The sequence below is a fragment of the Talpa occidentalis genome, unplaced genomic scaffold (genome assembly GCF_014898055.3).
Source record: "Talpa occidentalis isolate TD23 unplaced genomic scaffold, MPIMG_talOcc4v2.1 talOcc4.8, whole genome shotgun sequence".
Lineage (NCBI taxonomy): Eukaryota > Metazoa > Chordata > Mammalia > Eulipotyphla > Talpidae > Talpa > Talpa occidentalis.
The window spans coordinates 65,323,652-65,341,187 of record NW_023605194.1 but is presented as its reverse complement, the minus strand read 5'-3'; the positions used below and the strand labels follow the sequence as shown (position 1 = coordinate 65,341,187).

The window sequence follows — 17,536 nt, the reverse complement described above, 5'->3', positions numbered from 1 at the left end:
CTCCATAAAAGTGGATTGATATCTGCTAAAAAACCTTTCTGTCACAAATCTGCAATGATTTTTCTCCACATATAACAGAAACTAGAAGTGACAAGCGTAATGTTCTGTGTCAGATAGTAATTTTCAAATGCAGGTAGTAGACATAGAGTTGCTTGTTGCACAATTGATTTTCTTTTATGTAGGGCATTTCAAAATGCCCGTAATGAAAGGTTAGAAACAACTTCCATAGAATTCTATGAAAAATAAGACCATGGCCACATCCAAGCAGCAGTTACGTTAAAGCCGCTAATGAGCGGAATAGATTAAAAGCTGTGGGGAACCAAGGAGACATGTGACCAGGAAAAGCTCTGAGGGGAGGATCCCTGAGAGGATGATCTAGAAGGATGGGTGGGCTACAACCTTATTCAGCTGCAAGGAGAGGAAATGAAGTGGGCCACAGCCAGGGACGTGGGCACAGCCAGGGACGTGGGCACAGCCAGGCTCCATCCAAGAGGCAGTCTCTGTCCTTATGGCATGTGACACTCAGGAAATGGACCCAGTTAGAGTTCAGAATTACCTGGTCTCTCCATAGTCCTAATGCCCCTACCATAAATAGGCGCTGCTATTTTCCTAGCCTTGCTAATCTAAGGAAAAGAGGCTTGACTATAAATCACCAAAACATAAGGAGCAATGCTGGATAAGGTGGACAGGATTCACTTACTCCTCAGTCCCCCAAATGTCTCAGGAAGCAGTGTTCCTTCAGTTAGAGAGAGGACCATGGTGTGAGCCTTCTCTTCTGTGGGAGAAGCAGGGAATGATCTGGTCAGTAAAGGAACCCAGAGTGACCTATTATGGGAGCCTGGATTATTGTGTGCCTCACACAATAATCTTTGTCTTTGCCTTGATTATTCTTTGCTTTGACTGTCCTGTGCCTTTCAGTGTGCAGAAACAGGGAAAGTTGATAAGGAACCTTTCAGGGCAAAAGTCCTGGTATGAGATCTATACATGCTGAAAACAGCATGTGCAGAAACAGCAATAGAAGCTGTGGTTAGAGTAGCAAAAACACTGAGGCTTCCCTTGCCTATCTCCCTATTTTCCCAACCTTGTGTGGAGCCAGCTGGTTATGAAGGATGGTGGCCTGAGATAAGCAGCCTGGGGGGCTTAGTAACAACTTTGCTCAGTTCCTGGTATGCAGCTTACTTCCTGGTGTGAATCTTCCTTCATCTTAGACCATGTACCACCATGAGGCAGAATGGAACTGGGGGGGTCCTCCTTGGTATGCAACTATACAAGTCACTTCTTGGTATGTAGTCATGTCCTATCTGACCATGTATAGCTGCCAATGCAAACCCACCCAGAACCCTGCAGAAATTGAAAGTGTGTGAGCCCCTGACTTCCTACAAACAGAATGCGAATCTGCTGAGGCAGCACTGATGCAATAAATCTGCTTCTTGTTAGCCCTGGTGTCTAAGTTTCCCTTCTGCCATATAACAGTTACATGTCCCCACACACTTGGACATTCCCCAGTTTCTTGCTTGCTTCTTTGATCTTTTTTATTTTCTGTCTGATTCTAAATAAAAACAGGACTGCCTTGGAGCTGGACTGCATCTTCATGGTACAGTACCTCTAGGCTTTGCACTGGACTCTGAGTAATCCTTTTTCATCCTGCTGCCACATGTCGTAACAAGACAACATACCCTGGTGACAAGGCACTGCTCGCCAGCTTCTTCCTCCTGGGAGAGGCTGCCAGACCCCAGTACCCACTGTGCTGAGCACCTCCAGCAGCTGCCTGGAGGGAGAAGGCACCTTAGATAACCCACTATACAGAGGAGGAGACTGAGCCTGGCTCAGGACTTTTCTTACTGGATTCTCACTGTAACCAGATGACAGAACCTTATTCCTGAGAGTTGAGTTCACTATTTCACTAACAAGGGCAGGCCTTCCCCATGAGCAATGGGGGAGCAGTCACACCCAATTGAACAAGACATCCCACAGGCTCAGAGGATACTGGGGGTGCTCCTGCTACCACTGCAAGCCCAGTTAGTCAGAAACCAAGGTCAGAGGTGCTTGGGATTTGACCCTGAGTCCAGCTGAAAGTCTTTCCCCACTAATTCCCCCCTGCCCCCCACCCATCTTTCCATCTTTCCTGCTCAGAGCTTCCACCCTGTAATCTCAAGTTCAAAGGAGACGGTGCTGGGCTGACACAGCTGTTTGCCTTGGGGACACACAGACTCAGGAGGAGCTTCAGCCCGAGAGAAGGAGATGAAGGGAAGGAGGCAGCCCCAGCCATGTGAACATGGCAGAGTGTGCACAGCAAGGAGAAAATCAAGCTCTTTTCTTCCATTAGCTGAATCCTGTCTGCTCCAGGTGCCCTGGCCTTTCTTCCTTTTCCACACAGCTCAACTGCAGGTCAGGTGCCTCATACTATTGTAGAGACTCCCCCTAGACGCAGACCCAAGTCTGAATCAGATTTAGAGAAAGCCTTTATTAGTTGGCAAGCAGCTGTCCCTCTCCTAGGGAGCAGCCCCGAGCAGGAGGTGATAAGGGTTTTTAAAGCCAAAAACCACATCCGGGAGTTTGGAGGTGCCAGAGCAAGCAGGAGTACAGAAGCCAAAATGTGCTGTTTCAAGCAACAGAGTATTTTTTTTTTAAGATTTATTTATTTATACAAGCACTGGGTATAGTCAGAAGCGCGGGAGGGTGAGAGAATTCACCAGAGCCAGAGCAGGGAGCAGAGCAGGCAGAAGGCGGAAGCACACTGCTGAGGGGAGCAGTGGGAGGCAGGAGAGGTCTGTGCCCCACACCATGTGGAACCCTCCTCCAGTGGCCGGGGAGCAGCCGGGGATCGAACCGGCGCTGCAGAGGCTGCAGGCAGCTTCGCAACCCAGCACTCAGCCGCTGCGCCACTGGGGAGGCCCAGCAACAGAGTATTTCACCACATCCCAGGTTCCAGGTACAAAGGGTACATACATCTTATTTCTCTGACGGGAACCTGGCCTCTGTTGTTTTGGGCTGGAATTTTCCCACGGTCCTAAATTGTCCTCCTGAGATGGCTCAAGCGTAGGCCTTGCGTGGTCTGCTACATTTCACATTGCCCCCATTTCACATACTTAATAAATACCAAGAATGCCCACACAGAACCCCACATTGTTCTCAGAAGAATCACAGGAGCTGGGTTTCCCTTCTGTGCACAGACAGGAGACTGGTGCACAGAGAGGGCAGAAAACTTGCTCAAGAGGCAGCTGGAAAGGCCTTACCAGACTGCTTAGCCCCTGGCCTGACAGTAAGGATTTCAGCAGGAGCTCACCTGTTGTGAACACATGTGGATACCTAAGGCCCCTTTGTTCTTGGGATACTGTCTTGGTGCCCAGAGTTCCTGCTGGTCAAGCTAAAACATAGAGTCAGGCAGGGGGCCTCTTACCAGGACAAAAGTCTTGGTATAAGGAACATACAGGAAAACCAGTATCTACTGAAAACAGCAGGCAGACATTATGGCCAGATAGCCATTATAGCATAACCAGAGAGCTTACCTGGACAGATAAGTGTAAACAAGGACTAGAGATAGGATGCTTTGATCAGCAACAACAATGGACACCCCACCCACACCCAGGCAACAGTCCTCATTCATTCCTCCTCATCTTGTGCCAGACATGTATGCATCCCAAATCCACATCCCCACCAGGCACATTCCTCCACACATCCCTCCATGCACTTGCCCACCTTCCTGAATGTGATTCCCAGTAAATGTGAGACTGCACTGGAAAGGGGCTGCACCCCCTGTGGTGTGAGCCCCTCAGGTCACTCTCTCTACTTCGACTTCAAGTTGTCTTTCTTCTGCCCCACATCGCTCCCAACATCACTGCCCTGTGAGGTGATAGAGGGTGACCCCCACATGATCATCTTGAAACAATAGCATGGGACCAACCTCCTGCACCCCAAGAAAAATGGAAGAAAAATGGAAGAGTAACTAAATGGTGGAATTGCCCCCAGAAGTGGGGAGCCCGACAAAAGGATGGACTCATCCCTAGAAGACCGGAGCCTGACGAAATGGTAAATGAAGATATCCGACGTCATTTTAGGTCAGTAAAACAGCAGAGGGTGGTAGATTTAGCCGCACAAGTCTGGGGTGGTCAGTTAGATTTTGTTCACCTGGAGGTTTCTTTTATCCTATCTCTGCCTCTTCCTTTATTTTTGTTTTTGCAAAAAGTAGGCTGGAAAAGCCATACGTCATATGTTCTCTTAAATAAGACAGAAAGGTCTCCTGGAAAATGTTTCTCTCTTGGTAAACGGTTTCCTTCATTCCGGAGCCAATTTAGAGACCATGAGAAAAGGTCAACAGTTAAGCACTACAAGGGCAGCCACCATAAGCCTGTTAGGAGAGGAGCGTGGCAGCCCCGTTTCTGGCAGGGCCCGTGGAGCCAGGCTGAGCCCCTGTGATGGCCAGGCGCTGTTGGGGCCCTCTGATGGGAGTGGCATTTTTATTCAGGCAACGCCTAAGGGACCCCAGCCTGGTGCATCATGATAGTGGCCCACGTCCCCTTTACAGGAGGAGGAGAGTGCAAAGCCAACCGGTGAATCAAAAGTAAAGTAACCAGCTGGCTAGCGAAGGAAGGGAGGAGTCAACCTTGAGGTATGTGCGCCCAAGAACCATGTCTACGAGGGAGTCCTTTAACCCGGAAAGTTATGAATTGGACCAGAGCTCCCAGCTAGCCAGATTCACTGAACTGAAGGGCACAAGATGCGAAGAGCCTCAAGATGCCCTGCAGAAATTGCCGGAATCCTTACAGGAGAACCACTTCCGAGCAATTTCTGGGAGCAGTTATGCCAAGACTTGCCATGGGAATGGATACATGTGTCATTCCTTTGAGGCATGGCGGTCCTTCCTTGGTTCAATCCACAGACTACATTTTCCCTATTGCCAATGATCCTTGCATGATGGGCAGGATAGCATGCGCCAATGTCCTCAGTGATCTCTATGCGATGGTGTCACAGAATATGACAACATGCTGATGCTCCTTGGAATTAGTAATAAAATGACAGACAGGGAAAGGGATAAAGTGATGCCCCTAATTATACAGGGTTTTAAAGAAGCAGCAGAAGAGGCAGGAACGTCTTTTAACTGGCGGCCAAACGGTATTGAACCCATGGATCGTTTTGTGAGGAGTGGCTACCACTGTTTGCCAGCCCAATGAATTTATTATGCAAAATAATGCAGTGCCTGGGGACGTGCTTGTGCTGACTAAGTCCCTGGGGACGCAAGTGGCCATTGCCATGCACTAATGCCTGGATATTCCTGAAAAATGGAATAAAATTGCAGTAGTGGTCACCCAAGGAGAGGTAGAGCTGGCATACCTAGAGGTGATGATGAACATGGCCAGGCTCAACAGAACAGCTGCAGGACTCATGCACACGTTCAATGCCCACGCTGCCACCGACATCACAGTCTTTGGGATTTTGGGCCACGTGCAGAACCTAGCCAAGCAGCAGAGGAATGAGGTGTTCTTTGTCATTCACAACCTTCTTGTGCTGGCCAAGATGACTTGCTGTGAGCAAGGCCTGTGGAAATATGTTTGGCCTCATGCATGGGACCTGCCCGGAGACATCAGGAGGCATTTTAATATGTTTACCGCATGAGCAAGCAGCTCGGTTCTGTGAAGAGATAAAGTCCCCCAAATATGGTGAAGGTCACCAAGCGTGGATTATTGGGATTGTAGAGAAGGGCAACCGTACAGCCAGAATCATAGACAAACCCCGGATCATTGAAGTTGCACCACAGGTGGCAACTCAAACTGTGAACCCCACACTGGGTGCCACCTCTTAATCTAAACTGAAATAGTTGTTTGGTTTTGTTGTTAAGTAGAGCTATTTCCTTTATCATCACTTCAATTAAAGACTATGAACAACAAAAATCTCATTGTGTCTACACATCTGGTGACCTTAGGTCGATTTGTGAATGGATCCAATTAATAAAATAAAATCCATTGCCTTTTTTTCCCTGTTACATTAACTGAAGATGCTCCTAATCTTGAGGCAGCTTCTGATTTGAGAATTATATTGTTATTCAATACTGTTGATTCATTTTGAATCTTTAGACACTTCTCTCTTGCCACATAGGCTCTTTTCAAATATGTTTTCACACAGCACAGACATTCCCAATGGTAGCGTCAAATAGCAGTTTGTGTCTTCATTTTATGTATATTTATCATTATCAGTCTGATCTTTTTTAAGTGTCTTGAATGAGATTCTGGAAAGAATTGGTAGGGGGACACAATGGTATCCCAGTAGTAAAAGGGTTGCATGATTCCTTTGAGTCTTTGATTTGTAAAGCCTGGTCTTCTCATTCAAAAGCATCCCTTTGACCCTGATCATTTCCCAGTTAAGTGCTTAATTCTGCATGAAAAGCACTTTGAACATGAGACATTTTCATTTTTTCGTAGATTTCCTAATATTTACAGTAATAATCATTGTTTCCTTTATTGATAGCAAAAAAGGATACTTTTGCAATGTAATTAGTTGTCCTACAGTGCATCAAGGAATCGCCTTCCAAAAGGGGGTTCATATATAATACTCATTTACAATTCAATATATAATTAACTACACAAATAATTTTTAAATATAATCAATAATAAAGACTGTTCTGTAGATGGTAGTGTTCAATAACTTTTACATTTTGTATAGTGACTTCAGGCCTTTTGTTTTCTTAAAATCAACAGCTACTTAGACTAATTCTTTTTTTTTTTAAACACCTTATTTTTTTTTAAAGATTTATTTATTTATTTATTTATACAAGAACCCGGGTACAGGCGAGATGCGCAGGAGGATGAGAGGATTCACCAGAGACAGAGCGGGGAACAGAACAGGCAGACCGAGGAAATACACTGCTGAGGGGAGCAGCGGGCAAGACAGGAGAGATCTGCCGCGCCATGTGGGACCCTCACCAGCTGGCCAGCTGGGATCAAACCGGTGCTGCAGAGGCTGGCGACAGCTTCACAGCACTGCACTCAACTGCCTGCGCCACCAGAGAAGGCCGTACTTAGCCTAATTCTTAGCATTATTTTGTCCTTTGTGCAAGTACTTTTTTGTGCAGGCTTTTTGTGATCTGTAAAAATCTGCATTGCCAACATTGCAGCTCAAGCTTAAACTTGTTATTCAAATAAATATTTTTTTTTATTGCTCTTGTATAATCAGATGCCCCCTTTTAGTATTATTTTAGAGGCATTGGGAGGATTTTGGCTAAAGTACAGTTTATTGGGGAAAACTGGATTTCAGTTTTATAAAACTTTTAAGTCTTTCATGGGACCTATATTTTCTTGAATTAAAATTTGTAGTTCTAGAACAAATAGGCAATCTAAAAAGGTATTTATCTGTGTTACTCAAGTACAGACGCTTCCTTATTTTAACCTGCTACGGGATAAGGAGCGATTTCTCACGAGTCCACATAAGAGAAAGCCTGTCACCTAGAGGTCCTGAGTGCTTCCTGCTCACCAGCACCAGAGCTTGTGAATCCATCACTTTGCCAGAGGAAACTACCATTCGGAACATGAAACCCTGGATGAGGCTTTCACCGACTCGCCCTCCTTCAGGAACCAAAGGGCAGCCTTTCCCTTGCAGAAATGGAACTCAAGTCATAAGCCCGGGTGTGATACCCGAAAGGCTGCTGCTGAACTGAGATGAGCATTTTATAGGAATTTGTACAGATGTTGGTCCTCAAAAGCTACAAATCAGTGGTCTGCAAAATAAAACATGTTGGAAACCTCTGCGTAAGATAATAATTTTAAAAAGACTGTTAGGAGAGTAGATGCTCGTGTGTCCAGGTGTGTTTGCTGGTTGAAGAATAACAGCCACCAAACCAACATGAGAGCAAGCCAGTGTGGATTATTGAAGCAAAGGGAAGAACTGACTGCAAGAGGGGGTGCAAGGGAGGATGCCCATTTTCCTCTGCCCTGTCTATGACTGTATACTCACACTCCTGTTGTCCCACATGCCAGACTACTAATTAGGTACTAGGTGGTCAGGAAGTTTCCTGGTGGTTGTTTTTCTGTTCCCTAATTATCCTGTAACTGGCTCCTACGCTAGGTGGTGGCTAGCTCAGCAAAGTTTCAGTAAAACACTTCTATTTTCCTAGGAGCTGTTTTGTTCCTTCTATTCCAATATTGTTTATAATCACTGTTCCGTTGTTATGGAAAACTGTCTTCCAGGCTGCGAAGGACAAATTGGCACTCTAAGGTCAAGCAGGTACAGGTTTATTGATTATCACACCAGTGGGCACCAAACTGGAGGGGTCTCCAAAATCTGGGCCCTGGGTATACACAAAAGCTTATTTTTATACACAGTTTCACAGTTAGTTTCATAGGTGACATGGGTAGTTCACAACTTGAATTACAAGGTCACACAGCTGGAGGATGAGCAGCAAGGGGAAACATCAAAGGAAGGGGGTGGGGCTGAAAGCACCCAAGGATCCAGCCATCCTGCTCCTTCCTCTGGGAATGCAGACTTGTCAGTGCTAATGTGACAGGGTGGTGCCTAGGAAAAGAGGAGGTTCCAAGTTCCCTGCCCCACCCAAAAGGAGGGTGGAGCTGAGCAGGGAAAAGAAGAAGCTGGAGAAGAGACTGAGAAGGAAGGAAGCAGGAATGAGAGCCAGAAGGAGACCTGGAGGAGGCACATGGAGCAGAGAGACGTGTGAAGAAACTGCGCTTCCCTTTTGGGCCTAGACTGGTTGAAACAGATGTGGGTGAGAGACCCATGGGGAGGTGGCAATGGCAGCTTTTGTCTTGATTTTGATTTTGCTCTTTTACTCCCAGACTTGTCTGGTTGTTTCTAATCCTTTTCTCTAGGTTCCCCCACTTGCCCCCCTCTCCACCAGATGGTGCTTTAGACTTGTGGCAGGCTTTCAGGCCTTGCTCTGGGCCAATCCCGTTTGGGTGGACTTTAACCCACGAGGGGACGGGTAACTGGGTACTTGATTAAGAAACTATATTCTTTGTCTTTTCTGTATTGTTCTCTAATTGTTTTAAAGTTCCTTTCCATTAAAGTTCTTACATGTTTTGTCTTGATGTGGCAGATGACAGGACTTATTTAGAGCAGGCAGGTTTGGGGGTTCTGGGGTGCTCCTTTCCCTGCCCTGTGACAATAAGGGAAAGCAGACTTGCTTACCGTAGTCACTGGGTTTTTTGGTTTTTTTCCTTTCACCATGTCTCAGCCTTTCCCGTTCCCCAGTTCTCCAGGTCTCAGTCCCTCTCAAGACTCCCCTGAGAGTATAAACAGGAAGTCCACCGGAATTAGGGACAAGCCCACCCTCCAGCTTCAAAAAAAAAGGTCTGGGGCCTCCCTGGTGGTGCAGTGGTTGAGCGCTGGGCTGCGAAGCTGCCTGCAGCGCAGGTTTGATCCCCAGCCGCCGGCAAGGGCCCACATGGCGCGACAGACCTCTCCTGCCATGCCTGCTGCTCCCCTCAGCAGTGTATTTCGTCAAGTCTGCCTGTTCTGCTCCCCGCTCTGGCTCTGGTGAATTCTCTCACCCTCCCATGCTTCTGACTGTACCCAGTGCTTGTATAAATAAATAAATAAATCTTTGGGGGGGGGAAAGGTCTGACCATTCCATGAGGGACTTCAGTGTTTGAAAAAAATATATACCATGTGAAACCCCGTCTAGAAGGTTCCCATAAAGGACTGATCTCCTGGCAGCACGGGCTGTTTTCTCTTGCTCTCAGTAGGAGGATTCAGTACCCCGCCAGGAGTTTGAAAGAGCAGGCCCCAGTGCGACAGCTGGGGAAGCCATTTTCTCCTGTGAGCAGCACACAAGATCCAATACAGAAAACCACACCCTGGCCTCAGATCCCCTGTTAGGTATTTAAGTGGCTGCTCTTGTCTCTTTCTCTTTTTCTTTCTTTCCTTTTCTTGGAGACAAGTTTAACTTCTTACAAAAAGGGGAGTTCTCCAATGCCTGGAGAAAAATAAACATAGAAAGCAATTACAGGATCTTTTAAAAATGGCAGGTTACAAGGTAACAAAGAGGCAGTTTGAAGATCTCATAACCATCAGAAAGAGATGCCCCTGGTGTCCTAGTGCAAGAAGTTTGAATTTAAATGGTTAGTAAAAGGTAGGGCAAGGGCTCAGGCTATTAGCTGGCCCAGTGAAAGATTCTCACTTTTTCACATGGACTCTCTGTCAACTAGCACTAAGTCCCCTCCAAGGAGATAAAAAAATAATACCTCCAAATGGCCATGGGGTTCCTGCTCTAGGTCCTCCACCTCACCCTCCTGTGCTACCACCACAGGATGGGTGCAGCAGAGATCCAGAAGAGGGACTAGTGCCTCCAGCAGGTTTGCACACAAAACAATCGCAGGGAGAAATGCTTCAAGCTTTTCAAGTCAGTTATTTGAGAGGGAGGCAATGTCCCTGACACTAGAGTTTGTCATTTGCTGGTTTTAAGGAATTTACAGAAGGTATTTCTAAAAATGGTAATCAAAGTTCATTTACAAACAGAACTGTTAAAATTGTAGAAAATGGGTATAATATGACCATATGGGACTAAAAGGTTCTTATCAAAAGGTGCCAACCCACTGCAGCTGGCTGGTAGGTGGCTGCCTCTACTCTGAGCAATCAGCTGCCTGGACCCTTGCCCCAGTGTTGATAGTGTCATTTTTGCAGTTGTTTGGTTCGTTGAGTGGGGTCCTTGGGTTCAGTCTGGGAAAGGTTTCACTAGAGCCCTTTCAGTGGCACACAGCGTGTTGCCCAGGCGAGTATCTTCACGACACAGAAATGTTAGTTATCTCCAAAAGGGCAGGCTTATTATAAAAGGGAGAGAAGAAAAAAGGTCACTTGCATAGACAAAAAGGACCGCCCCAAAAGGGACAGGTTTGCTAAGAGAGACACCTGCATCGTCTCAGGCAGGCAGCCTTGAGGAGAGCTGCCTCTGCTAGGGAAGAGAAGCCCAGCATGGAACAGGTCACGGCAGGCTGCCCTACAGGGGCACAGAAAGTTGGCACAAAGAAGCACCTGCATAGTCACAGGTGCTGTCAAACTTTTATTATATCAGTTAGAATAGTCAACTAAATCTTCACTTCTCAGTTGCAAGCAGCTCACCCCTTACATTGGGGAGTAAATACTGAAGCTGTGAGTGAATGTCTAGGAAAAGCGTGAACAAGACCAAGACCTGAGTGCATTCTTTACTGTAAATAACTATAAATCAGCTACATCATTAACCATGTTTGTAAATTAAAATTACAATTTTTGCTCTGTCATTTAAATAATTGCTGTCTTTTTTTAGGAGTGATTTTAATCAAAGCATAGATGTTAGAGCTAGCATGTCCTGATATGTCAGTTCAGAAGATAGCAGTGCTCCCACATACTGCTATAATAAAAAATGACCTTTGTCCTTATTTCCTAGCACACAACTCCAAAAACCCTTGAAATCTCCAGAATGATAAGAATCTTCAATCTTCATGAGATGAGTGGTGACTAGGATGGCCCCCTCCTAGGATGGGGCCTTGTCACCAGAAAAGTGACCAGAACGCTCACAGTTCTCTAAGCGAATTTACTCTTCTCTTTAGACATTATATATACCAGCTGTGCAAAATGTGGATTGGAACTAGAAACAGATGAGAACAAGATCTACAAACAGTGTTTTAGCTGCTTGCCATTTACCGCAAAGATAATATACTCTAGGTAAGGCAACTAGGGAATGCTTGAGGCTCTCATGAGTTTGCTGTCAAGCAGGCTAGGACTGCAGTCATCGGAAAGCTTGACTGGGGTCAGAGGGCCCACTTCCAAGGCGATGCACTCAAGTTCAATTTGTGTTCCTTCTCCTATGGGTGTCTCCATAGGCTGCCTGAATTTTCTCTCAAAACGGCAGCTCTTTTGCCCAGAGCAAGCTCTCCTGTTGTGCAATGCAGTGGCATTTGCTTCACTGATAAAGCATTTGAGAAATGATTTTTTTGGCTAAGAGGTGGGAAATAGAAAATGGGCTCATTTTTTTAAAGATTTTAATTTATTTTATTTCCTTATTTTGCATAGAAGAGATGCAGGGGGTGAGAGGATTCAGCAGTGGCAAAATGGGGAGCAGAACAAACAGATCTACAGAAATACAGTTCTAACAGGAGCAGCAGGGAAAACAGGAGAGCTCTGCTGACCATGTGGGTTAGCTCCCTGGCTGGGGATTGAACTCAGACTATCGAGGTGGATATCAAGCATGCAGTGATACCATAATTTCAGGTTTTCAGGCCTAGTCTCCCAGCCAGGAACAGACCCCAGGCTGCAGTGACAGCACTGAGTCCCAGCCACTAGACCACCACGGATTGGTGTCTCACGGAGCTGCAGCAGGAACTTCACTGACATGCAGGCAAACAAGCAAAAAGGGGCAGATTTGTTTAGAGAAAGAAAAAAGTTTCTTGAGGAGAAAAGGAACAGAAGTAAAGTGGGACTCACAGCCCAGTGGACCCAGGCCAGGGAGGGGCAAGGAAGCCAATGGGGAGTCATGCTTTAGGGAATGTAGACCTTCTTTCCCTAATTATTCTAAAGCTCCACCAGTTTCTCTGTGATTGGTTAGTTCTCAGAGGTCTCACTTAATCGGCTACTATCCTTGGGATCTTTCTGAATCACATTCCTTATCTTTCATCATCCAGGTAGAATTTCCTGATTAGTGGAATGCATAGCTTCTCTTTGTGTGTGTGTGTGTGTGTGCGCGTGCCTGCGTGCATGTGTGTGTGTGTTTGTGTAACAGTGCCATGACTTCAGTTATGGGATCTGACTGGTCTTGTTCTGCAGTTCCGTGGTGACTTCATAAGGCCTATCGGTGACCTTCTTTCAAAGCTCCATCCCAGGGGTTATGCGGGCTCACCACAAGCCAAGACATGTCTTAAAGACCTAAGAGGGGGGCCTCCCTGGTGTCACAAGGGGTTAAGATGCAACTTATGAAGCAATCTGCGGCCACTGCAGCACGAGTTCGATCCCCGGCCAGGGAGATACCCACATGGCGCAGCAGACCTCCCCTGTCTCGCCTGTTGATCCCCTCAGCGTGTATTTCAGTCAATCTGTCTGTTCTGTTTCCCACTCTGTCTCTGGTGAATGCCCTCACCCCCGACACCTCTGGCCTGTACTCCAGTTCTTGTATATGTAAATAAATAAATAAATCTTTTTTAAAAAAAAGTCTCAAGAGGGACATGGCCAGACAAGAATGTGATTGCTCCCCTCCCCTTTTATCACAACATTGGACACAATGGGAGGAACTCAGATAAAATACAACTTGGTGTCCATCCGATTGTTCAAAAGTGTACCTGCCAGATTGCCCAGTTCCCCTATTGAAACAAATTGTTCTAACCAAACTCAGGGCTCAAATCAGTTCAGCTCCACTTGATCAGCCCTTCTTCTTGGTTTTGCTTGTAGACTCGGACAGCCTCTTCCTATTTGTCACCCTCCCTAGAAAGATAAAATAAAAGCTCAAGTCCAGGACTATACTAAACTCAACCTGGATTGGCTTAAAGTTGCAGTTATCCAGTGTCTGAGCTGAAAAATCACCACTCAGTCTGTCTCTTTGCCATACTCCATTTCACATCAACCTTAAGCCCCCCGCGGTCCCCATTCAGCTACAAGAGTACCCAATCTCTCAGGAGGCTAGGCCCGGCATCCAGAAACACTTTAATAGAGTGCCGCTTGCCCTGGAATACTCTAGTTCTGCCAGTCAAAAAGCTGGGAGAGGCCAGATACTGTCCTACACTCTCCACCTGCCCTGCTCCCTCACACACGATGGTGTAACGCTTTCTTTTGTGTCCACATCACATTCATGAGTCAGCCTCTGTTTGCCTCCAATGGGAGAGCCCCTGGACACATCAAAAGACTCAGTTAAGCTTGACAAGGCTGCCTCAGGGGTTAAAAAAAATTCTCCATCAGGGAGGACCTTGATGTGGAACTCTGGAACCTCATCCACACCTTTCCACTGGCAAAAGATCTATCAGTTACATTGCTGGTGGGAGTGCAAACTGGTCCAACCACTATGGAAAGCTGTCTGGAGGTTCCTCAGTCTACTAAAAATGGAGCTACCATTTACCATTGACCTAGCAATTCCACTCCTGGGGATCTACCCAAAGGACACAAAAACATTGATTCAAAAGAACACCTGTACCCCTGTTTGTTGCAGCACTGTTTATAATAGGTAAAACCTGGAAACAATCTACATGCCCAAATATAGATATGACTGGATCAAGAAGATGTGGTATATATACACAATGGAATACTATTCAGCAATCAAAAAAGATAAACTCATGCCATTTGCAACAACGTGGATGAAGCTAGAAGGAACTATGCTCAGTGCAATAAGTCAGAAGGAAAAAGAAAAATATCAGGGGGCGGAGCAACATGGCGGCAAGGAGACGCTGCGAGTAAGATCTCCCATTAAAAAAAGTGAATAGGGAGGAAAAGCGGCAGGTCCCAGTGAGAACCGGGACACGGAAGATAAACGGGTGACTCCAGCAAACTGCCCGAAGAAGAAAGTGGCCATAAAAGAGGACCAGAAGGGAGGGAAGCGCAGACCCCTGCTCCCCTCCCCCGCCCACAGAGGCGGCACTCTCCGACCAGCAGAGAGGAGGAAAACAACAAACCAAAACGGCCAACAAGAAAAAACGACACAGCAAGCGGGACTGTGAGTGGAAAGGAACTATTTCAGCCACCACACCCCGTGAACGGGAGCTGTGGAGAACCCTGCAGGATCCGCCACGGAGGTGAGCTCCGGGCGCCATTGAAGAGAGCCCCGCCCAGGAGGAGACCAGCACCAGCACACAGCCCCGGCCGCCGGTAAGCCTGCGCGGAAAGGCGCGCTGGAAAAACAGAGGCGGATCGGGATTGCGCGGGAAAGCGGCGCGGATCGCGCCTGCGACCTAGGCTTGCGGGGAGACGCGCGGAGGCCCTCACCGTGTGAGCAGGAACCTGGCGCCCAGGCAGGGGAGCGGGATTCAAAAGGCGCCATTCCCGCGCCACTGATCTGGGCTACAGCCCGCGTCCTGGAACTGAGGGCTTTGGAACTGAGACCCGGGGCACGAAATTAGGGGCGTGGGTTCCCCACGACGGTGGGGCACAAGGCAGACACAGCACCCCAAAGCCGTTGAGGTGTACCCTACCATCCCTGCTCTGCTCCCTGTCCCACGGGGTGGAAAATCAGCTCCCCAAGGGCTCTAGGAGAGATCTCTGGCGCCACCTAGCAACTTGAAGCCAGCACAGGCTCCTGAAGGAGCTAGTGGCCAGCTGGGGAGTTAGCCCATGCCGGGCCCCTTCCGAACAAGTAGTCTGAGCCCACAGGGGGAGCGAGCACCCACAGCCGGGGCAGACCAGGCGCGCAGAAGAGTGTGCCTGAGACCGGACGCGCAGGGAGTGTGTCCCACATCACCATTATAGAATAGGGACATTTCTTCAGTAAAGACTACCTGCAGAAGGCTTCCTCAGGAGCCAGAGGTGAGCGGGGGAAGTTCGCCCACGCCAGACCCCCTCTGGCCTGCAGTCCAAGCCCAGAGGGGGAGCAGGAACCCACCGCCGGGGCAGACCAGGCGCACAGGGGAGTGTGTCCCCACATCGGCATTTTAGAACAGGGACCTTTCTCCAGTAAAGACTGCTTGAAACTGACAGATGACTCCTGGAGGAACCAGAGGGGAGCAGAGAAGCCCACCCAAGATGCCGGCCAGTCCCAACAACACAGTGTCCCAACGCATACGGCAAATTAGAAAACAGACAGTAGGGAGGAGAAGAACCACACGCAACCTAGCAACTCTCCAGAGAAAAAGCACACCACAAAAAGAAAACCAGCCCCCAGATGGCAACGACAGTAACTTGGAAGAACTTCTGAGCCTTCCAGAAAGAGAATTTAAAATTGCCGTGATTAAAAAACTGACAGAAGTCATAAAGGAAAACAATGATAAGGGAAAAATAATATCTGACTCCATAAGGAAAGGAAATATAAGAGTTATAGGAATACCAGAAGGAGAGGAGAGAGAAGTAGGAACAGAGAAATATTCAAAGAGATAATTGAAGAGAACTTCCCAAATGTGAAGGAGGAGCTGAAAATTGATATACAAGAAGCAAGAAGAACACCAAACTTCCACGACGAAAGGAAAAATACAGCGAGACACATAATAGTAAAGCTCCCAAGAATCCAGGACAAGGAAAAAATAATGAAGCTGGCAAGAGGGAAGAAACAGATAACATTCAAAGGAAAGCCAATCAGGCTGACATCAGACTTCTCCGAAGAAACACTACGGGCAAGGAGAGAGTGGAGGGACATAGTCAACAGACTCCAAGAAAACAGATGCCAACCAAGAATACTCTATCCCGCAAAGCTCTCCTTCCTCTTTGAAGAAAGAATATGGACTTTCCCAGACAAACAGAAACTCCGGAATTTCATTGCAACTAAACCCCCACTCCAAAAAATACTACAAGGAGTCCTAAAGCCAGAACCTCAGAGGGACGAAAAACAATGAAAGAAGGCCAAAAAAAAAAAAAAGTTATTAAAAGAATAAATAAATAAAATCAAAGGAAAGACAAACACAATGGCAAATACAGATGCTAACATATCAATATTAACTCTAAATGTAAATGGACTAAACTCTTCAATAAAAAGACACAGAGTTGCAGCCTGGATTAAGAAACAAAACCCAACCTTTTGCTGTCTCCAGGAAACACATTTAGCTACAAAAGATAAAAATAGGCTCAAAGTTAAAGGATGGAAAACAATCCTACAAGCAAATGGACCAAAAAAAAAAAGCAGGAACAGCTATACTTATATCAGATAAAACAGATTTCAAACTCAAAAAGATAAAAAGAGACCCCAATGGTCACTACATTATGATCAAGGGGACAATACTTCAAGAAGAAATAACACTCATTAACATATACTCACCAAACGAAGGAGCACCAAAATATATCAGACAACTGTTGTCCTCTCTGAAAACAGACATCAGAGAAAACACATACGTAGTGGGAGACTTCAACACACCACTATCAACAATGGATAGATCAACAAGACAAAAAATAAGTAAAGAAACCAAAGCTCTAAATAAGGACCTAGAGCAATTGGGCTTAACAGACATCTATAGAACACTAAACCCCAAAAAAACGGAGTACACATTTTTCTCAAGCGCACATGGATCATTCTCCAGGATCGATCACATACTGGGGCACAAGACAAACATCAACAGATACACCAAGATTGAAATCATATCAACCATCTTTTCTGACCATGAAGGCATCAAACTAGAAATAAACCATAAAAAGAAGGCAAGGAACTTTCCTACCTCATGGAGATTAAAAACCACACTACTGGAAGACCACTGGACTAATGAGGAGATGAAAGTAGAAATTAAAAAATTTTTTGAATTGGGCCTCCCCGGTGGCCCAGCGGTTGAGCGCTGGGTTGCGAAGCTGCCCGCGGCCTCTGCGGCGCCGGTTCGATCCCCGGCTGCTCCCCGGCCACCAGAGGAGGGTCCCACATGGCGCGCAGACCTCTCCTGCCGCCCGCTGCTCCCCTCAGCAGTGTACTTCGGTCCTTCTGCCTGCTCTGCTCCCCGCTCTGGCTCTGGTG

At 46.8% G+C, this 17,536-nt stretch overlaps 1 pseudogene; it reads left to right on the top strand.

The window, feature by feature from the left end:
* Nucleotides 1–4,031: 4,031 nt before the first annotated feature.
* Nucleotides 4,032–5,830, top strand: LOC119234855 (selenide, water dikinase 1-like; annotated as a pseudogene).
* The last annotated feature ends 11,706 nt before the right edge of the window (nucleotides 5,831–17,536 follow it).